General features: G+C 32.0%; 1 pseudogene; it reads left to right on the forward strand.

The window, feature by feature from the left end:
* The first annotated feature begins 888 nt into the window (after window positions 1-888).
* LOC107825119 (uncharacterized) lies at window positions 889-2942 on the forward strand (annotated as a pseudogene).
* Window positions 2943-7505: the final 4563 nt, after the last annotated feature.

Raw genomic sequence — 7505 nt, forward strand, 5'->3', positions numbered from 1 at the left:
CACGATTCGTCGTTGCCTCATTAAAAACCTTGCCGAAAAAACCAAATTGGGACAAAATTCGGTTTGAGGGAAAAAGAGTGCAACTCGTGCTTTCAGACTAAAAGCTTCGTGTCGTTTGCTAAAAAATCCATGCTCGTTTCTTGTTGACCACCTGCAAGCGTTAATCTGAAAATAGAAAAGGAAATGGAAAATAGGGCGTACCTCAGCAGTAGTACTGCTTTAGGTGAGATATGTTCCAATTGATTAGGTGGAAAATAGGGCGTACCTCTACTAAAATTAAAAAAGAAACCAAGTTTGCTTATGTAACTTAATTTTGTTGTCTCCATTATGGTTTTAATAAATCGCAGTTGTGTTTTCCACTTAATTCTTTATTTATTATACGAGAGCATTAAACTTGAGAATTCAAGAATCAAAACCACGCGACTCGTGCCACTCGTTATATGTATAGCATACTTCATGCATGGTATTTGTTAAGTTTATATAATTCGTTTTGGGATGTTTGTCAACTCTAGAAATGTTTTATGTTTGTGTAGAATAAATTCAGTAATATCTAAACGGTTTATATATCCTTGTTCCAGTGAAAAAAACATTTTATTGTTCTTATTTTACCTTTAAAAACAAAACTATTTATCTGTTTGTTATTTGCTTCCCATAAGTTCCACCCAGATAATTAGCAGTCCAGACTTCTCCATATCTTTAAATATTCTGTGTACCTTATACCTTTTTCTCTTTATTCTTCAATTGTAAACATCAATTTGATTGGAATACATGAACTTGTCATATGCTATCTACTTGTGTATTTGTACATGCACTGATAACGTGCAATTTTTTTGTATTATTAGGTTGAGTTGACATAGGGTACTTACTCTTCAAACAAGCAGAATATATATTAACCTGAAATAATCAATTAAATTGCGTACCCATGCATAAATTCTTTACACTAACTAATAGGAGTAATGTATTTAACCTAAATCCTTTATACTAGTAGTATATAATAGAAGAAGAGGCATTGCATTTTCCCAAAAAGCAGAGCAAGAATCCAGAGTCACATTTCAAGAAGCACAACCTTTCCTTTTTATTTCTTCCTCTGCCAGAAGTTGCGTAGTTGACGTTAACTTTTCCAACTATTCCCTATTTCATATATACCTCCACGCCTTTTTTTCTTCATTTGCAGAAGCCTGTGCAAGAGCACCTCACGGCTTGAATGGTTCATACCATCAAAATTTTGATGTCCGCTGTTCTTTACTACTCGTTTTTTCTTTCTTTTGACTCTGTTAAAGAAGCCTGGTACTATCGCTGTATTGGCCTTAGACCCTTGAGATCAATATTCATAGAAACTTATAATCCCATCTTTTTCCTTGTTATGTTCAATAACTGCAGCTCTGTAGCTTGACTTAAATCACCTAGCTGCTTCTTGAAAACCTAAAAATTTCTTAACTATATAACAAGAAAGGAGAGATGGAGAAGAAATCGTTGCGGAAGCCAATAAAGAATACTAGGTTCTTGATCACGATTAATGTATTGGGAAGTGCTGGACCGTTAAGATTTGTAGTGAGTGAGAATGATAAGGTTGCTGGAGTTGTTGAAACTGCTCTGAAACAATATGCTCGTGAGGGCCGACTTCCAATTCTGGGCTCACAGTCAATGATTTCTTCTTTTACCCGGCCAGTGCTGGACTTGATGGTACACAATATATATCTTAATCTTTGGTTTTTCTTTTCCCTTTTTAATCTTATCAACTGTGTTCACACTGTGAGTAGGGGTGACAAACTTGCAGCTCGAAAACGGGTAGTGCAAAAAATAGATAAATTATTCGATCGGGTTAACCAGCGGATAATATGGATATATGCCTTCTTGAATATGACCACTTTTGAGAGAATTCCTAATCTCCCAAACTTGAGTAGCCCACAATTTAAATCTTTTACAAATATAAAAGTTAAATATATTAGTTATCCATTTGACATCCATTTTCTAAGTGGATAATATGGTTCTTATCCATATTTCACCCGTTTTTTAAAAATTCATTATGGAAAACTATTTTTTTAAATTCATTTCGCCACCACTTTTGTGGAGTAAACGGAACCGTAGGACTACATATATAATTGGTGACTTCGGTAATATATTCATTGTCATTACGGAATTTATTCCCCTAGCTAGTATGTTGTTTTTGATGGGTGAGTGATGGAATTGTTTTCGGAATTTCAAAGTCAAACAAAATTTAAGTTCAGCAAAACTTGAACGTCCACAAGAATATATTGTGAGTTTCTTAGAACAGAAGAAAAGAGGATTTAGAGAATCTGAGGCAAAAGACATGCAATACATTTAGGTAACTCATGTCTTGTAAGATAAGAATATGTTGTGAGTTTTTTTAGAACAGAAAGAAAAATCAGTGGGTGCAAAAGACATGTATTACCTATAGATGTCTGTTAAGACATAACTATCGTAACAGAAACAACGTAACCCAACTGCATTTAAAAGTTTGCTTTCAAATTCAAACTTTAAAGTAACAAATATTTAAACGTTTAAATAAATTAAATGAGGGACCAGTTGCATTTATTTGTCATACATTCTTATCTTCCACACGTTTTTTCTGAACTGATTTTTCAGCTCTAGGACCATTGGACTCGATAGGATCAGTAGGAGTGAGGAATTTCATCCTCTGTAAGAAGCAAAAAAAGCCACTGATGACAGAAGGAAGGGCAACTGGGAAAAAAGGTTGGAAGGCTTGGCTGACTAAGTCATTTAGCTTCAAGATTCATTCCCATTGAATCACTTTCCTGTGTCTTTGTTAATTGTGGTTTCTTCAAGCCTATAATAAGTTCATTCTGTGCTCTCAAGCACTTGTATGTTGTGATGAATATGATAATTACATTAATAAATGATGTGTACATGCATCAATTCCTTATGTAACTCAAATGGTTATGAGAATCAACATCCATGGCTACCATTGTAATGAACATTTTCTTTTTTCTTGGGCGTATCTGTAGACAGTTGAATCCAAATTTAGAGAAACTGAGTTTGGTCGCGATCGATTATATGCACACTTTAAAATTCTTTTTGCATGTGATTGTTGGAAACTAAGGTGAAAAACATTGACAATAACTTTATATTGCCAACAATATATGTAATATGCATAGTTAGAACTGAAAGAAGCCGAAGAACTGGATATGCTAAAAATATCATTTAATCAAAGCATATTTAGAAGAAATCTGGGATGGTGGGAACTCATAGAGGTCGATCTCCAACGATTTTGCTTGAGGAATAAAGTTTAAAATCTATCTTAAAGCATAGGCTTCAAAAGAAAGCGTAAATTTGGAGCTGATGATTTATTCGAAAGGGAACATAATTAGGTCTTAGCATCATTTAGTTAGTGGTCTTTTTAGCATCATAACAGAATCTTCAAGCTTCAAGCTCTATCTGCATATATTACTTCTTTATCCGAGTGTATCAAAACCATCCCTACATGAAATAGTTTCTGGTTGTTTAAACCTATACTGTATAAAGTTAGAGGTTCTAGATATATATACTTATAGAATATTCTTTTTTAATCTGCCTTTCTTAATTTTCTTCTGTCTTAGGCTACATTACTTGCCCTGCTCAAATCTTTGCACCTTTTCATTTGATAAAAGAAATAGAAAAAGTAGTCTCAACCCCAAAAAAAAAATCTTGACCACGTTTACGATATGATTGACCATTTTACATTACATTCCAAGGGTTCTAAATGCATTTCCTCTTCATTAGCGATTTAGCGATGACTAAGGCAACTGTGGAAAGTATACACACAAATAGCTATTTCATGGGTATGGCATCAAATACCTTAACACTTCATAACCCAGAAATTTGGTTTCCAATCATGGGGGATCTTTAAACAAATAGCCCCCGGTTTTACTGTTTGCTTTTTGCAGCCGATATACATAGATTATTCACTGACTATACATGATTATACATATATTATACATAAATTATACGTATATTATATATTCCTCGGCTGTGTTTAGTTTAAGTAATTGAATGGGTTGCTATTTAGGTTAATTCTTCTTTTCTTTTCGTATGTCAAATTCTGAATATAGAAAGCAATTAAAGCCCACGGGCCCACTTGTATGAGCCCAGTAGCCCCTTTGAAAACTGGGCAAGCCCAATTGGTCCAGAATATAAGATGGAATAAGGTCTTCAAATTATACAAAATTTCATCTTGCTTTACAAAATTCTCTTGGTTCAATTTATATATTTTTTCACAGATTCTATAATCTTCACAACTCAATTCTTCTGTTCACATTGTTTCTTCTTCTTCACAACAGCAATCAGAAGGGATGGTGACACTGTATAATTCAGTGTATACTGACTAAGTATATTGTATAATAAGTGTATACTAAATCTATACTCATTGAATATATACTTCTTATACATTATATATGAATTATACATAAATGATACACTTTTTGTATAATAATTTTACATGATACACATTTTGAATTATAGAAGTTTTATGATTGTTCTTTCTCAGATAACTACGCATAAAGTTGAAATATATACTAAATAGATTGTCACAATACAATTTATATACATAATAGACTGTCACTATACAAAATATATACAAAATAGACTGTCAGTATACAAAAATTATATAAAATAGACTGTTACTATACAATTTATATACAATAAACTGTCACTGTATAAAATATATACAAAATAGACTGTCACTATATAAAAAATATACTAAATAGACTATCATTATACAAAATAGACTGTCACTATACAAAAATATACAAAATAGACTGTCACTATATAAAAAATATACAAAATTGATATTTCGGGCTATTAGATGTAATATGTATGAGCCGGAGGGACATTTTGTGTGAGTGATGAAAAACATGGGCTATTAAAATTTTAATGAGCTATAGAGAGTCTTTTACCCAAAGTTTTCCTCAAAGTAAATGACCTATAACATAAATTTAGATCTTCTAGAGGACAACCTTTTGATGGCAACTAGAAACTTCGACTATATATGGTCAATGTATACATGTGACACTTTAGCGAAGTTCGACGATAAATTACTTTCTAGGTATGATAAAATTGGTCGGAAACTAAATGGTTGCAGTAATTTGGAATAGAATATTATGACCTGATGTGGACTCAATAGCTTTCTATCCATTATTTTTTCAGCCACTTTTCATTTTTATCATTGAGCAAATGAAATAATAACGTAAAAAAGGGCATCATATTTGGTCATTCCCATTTAAACAATACTTTAAAAAAAAAAAAAAATTAACTGGTATTCATTTTTTTTATGGTAACTTCAGATATATATACTTTTTTTTTCTTTTTTGTATTCATGTCACATGTATTTAGGAACTTTGTTGCTGCTGTTTTCTCCTTCTCTATGTTCATGTCCCATGTTTCTAGGGGCCTTTTGGTTTCTTCTTCTTCTTAGATGCAAACACACCGTTATAGGTTGTTTAGGGTTACTTCTCTTCATCTTCTTAGTTGCAAATGAGTTTGTTAGATTTGTTGCTGTTTTGGCAATTTGATGATTGAGATTTGTTCTTTACAATATTTGAAAGTTATATTTCAAATTTGAGCTCAATTGAAGTTGATTTGGGCGTTGAATCGTATGTTAGATTGTTAATTAAAATTCAAAAAATAAATTTATGTATCAGAACTTAAGATTCAAAATCTGAAGTTGCATTGAAAAAATTGAACTACTTAAGATTTTAATTTTCTGAAGTTACACTTGAAAGATAGAAGAACTTAAGATTTAATTTCTGAAGTTGCATTGAAGAGATTGAACTACTTAAGATTCGAATTACTGAAATTGCCTTGAAGAGATTGAATTACTTAAGATTTGAATTTTCTGGAGTTGCATTTGAAAGATAGAAGAACTTAATATTTGATTTTTTAACTTGCATTGAAGAGATAGAACAACTTCATATTCCGGTGGGTAAAATTTGTATATTTTTGTGCAATGTGGATATAACTTCAATGATGGCCCCAAAAGTGGGTATCTGTGCAGATGCCCCAATAATAACTTGGCAGTATATATGATCAAGACCGAATTCACTGTTTACACAAATAGCCGATTATATTCACTGTTTACACAAATAGCCGATTATATTCACTGTTTATTTTTTTAGCCTATATGAGTAGATTTGGCTATTTAGGTTAATTCTTTTACATTTTATGATTCCCAACCTACTAATGATTGCAAAATAGGTCAATCTCACGATGAATATGGTACATAAAACTCATAGGCGCAGTCAGGATTTATGAAATTTTAGTCTTTTAAGTTAGTGAGTTCTAAGTTAGTAATTTGTACATATTCTAATACAGTATTTAAACCCAAGTTACTGAGTTCGACCTAACCCATCGAAGATTAGCTCCACTTGATACAAGTTTGATTATTTTTAATGGTAAGATCCGGAAATTGAGAATTCTAAAACCATTTGATACCACGAATACGCACAGTACTATCTTAATTTTATGTTAGCTAGAATAAAGGAGCTTAAAATTTACTCTACTTTATGAATGTCCATTTGTGACCCAATAGGGGCTAACAAGTAGCAAAATCAAGTTCAGCATACCTAATTATAAATTTAATCAGATTAGGCACTAAAGGGTGACAAAAGACCCACAATTAAATGAAAAGAAATTAAGCCAAGTATTTAGAATATGTTAGTATCCCTTAGCTAATAAAATAATGCTACAAAATTAAATGAAGTTGGCTAACTTCATTATAACTAATGATTTTTGCTTTTCTGTTGGGACGAGATGGTTCACTAACAAAAAAAAAGATTAGATGCATATTTTGAAGAGAACATTTGATTAATTGTAGTGCTATATATAGTAAGTAGTACTTGATTAATAAGAAAAGCAACGCAACATTAGTAGTAATTGTTTATCGATCAAAATGATCAAATGGAAGAATATTGTGAAGTATGTGATAAACCACCTGAACGTTTTTTAAAAACTAAATTGTTTTCTGCTCTCTCGATATATGATACCTACATGACATCATCTAACAGAAGTCACTGGAACTAGAAATAAATATTGGATATCAAAGTGAGTTCCAAAAAAAGCATATCTTCTCACACCTGAATCCTGATAGACTTTTACATGTGCCTCGTTAAACTGTACATCACAGGATTCAGAAACTACTAGTAGCAGGGACGGACCAAGGTGGCTTTGGGCCGAACTCAGTTACTTTTATTTAGATATTATATTTGTATTAGAAAAATATCACAACTAGCCCATCTTGTCCAAATAGGAGATAATAATCCTAAATATGATCATTAGCATAAAAGGATAAGCTTATGTAGTCATACAATTGATTAAATCATAAATCATAGAAAGCACATAATCCAAACCAGTATTTTAAAAGGCGTGGGCGTAAGGCGAGACGTTTTACATATGCCTCAAGCCCCGAGGCACGGGGCGTAAGCCCCATAGGTATTTAATTTTTAATATTTTATAAAATAATATAATGATAGTAAATATTTATAAACAGGTAA

Source organism: Nicotiana tabacum, chromosome 17 (genome assembly GCF_000715075.1).
Source record: "Nicotiana tabacum cultivar K326 chromosome 17, ASM71507v2, whole genome shotgun sequence".
NCBI lineage: Eukaryota > Viridiplantae > Streptophyta > Magnoliopsida > Solanales > Solanaceae > Nicotiana > Nicotiana tabacum.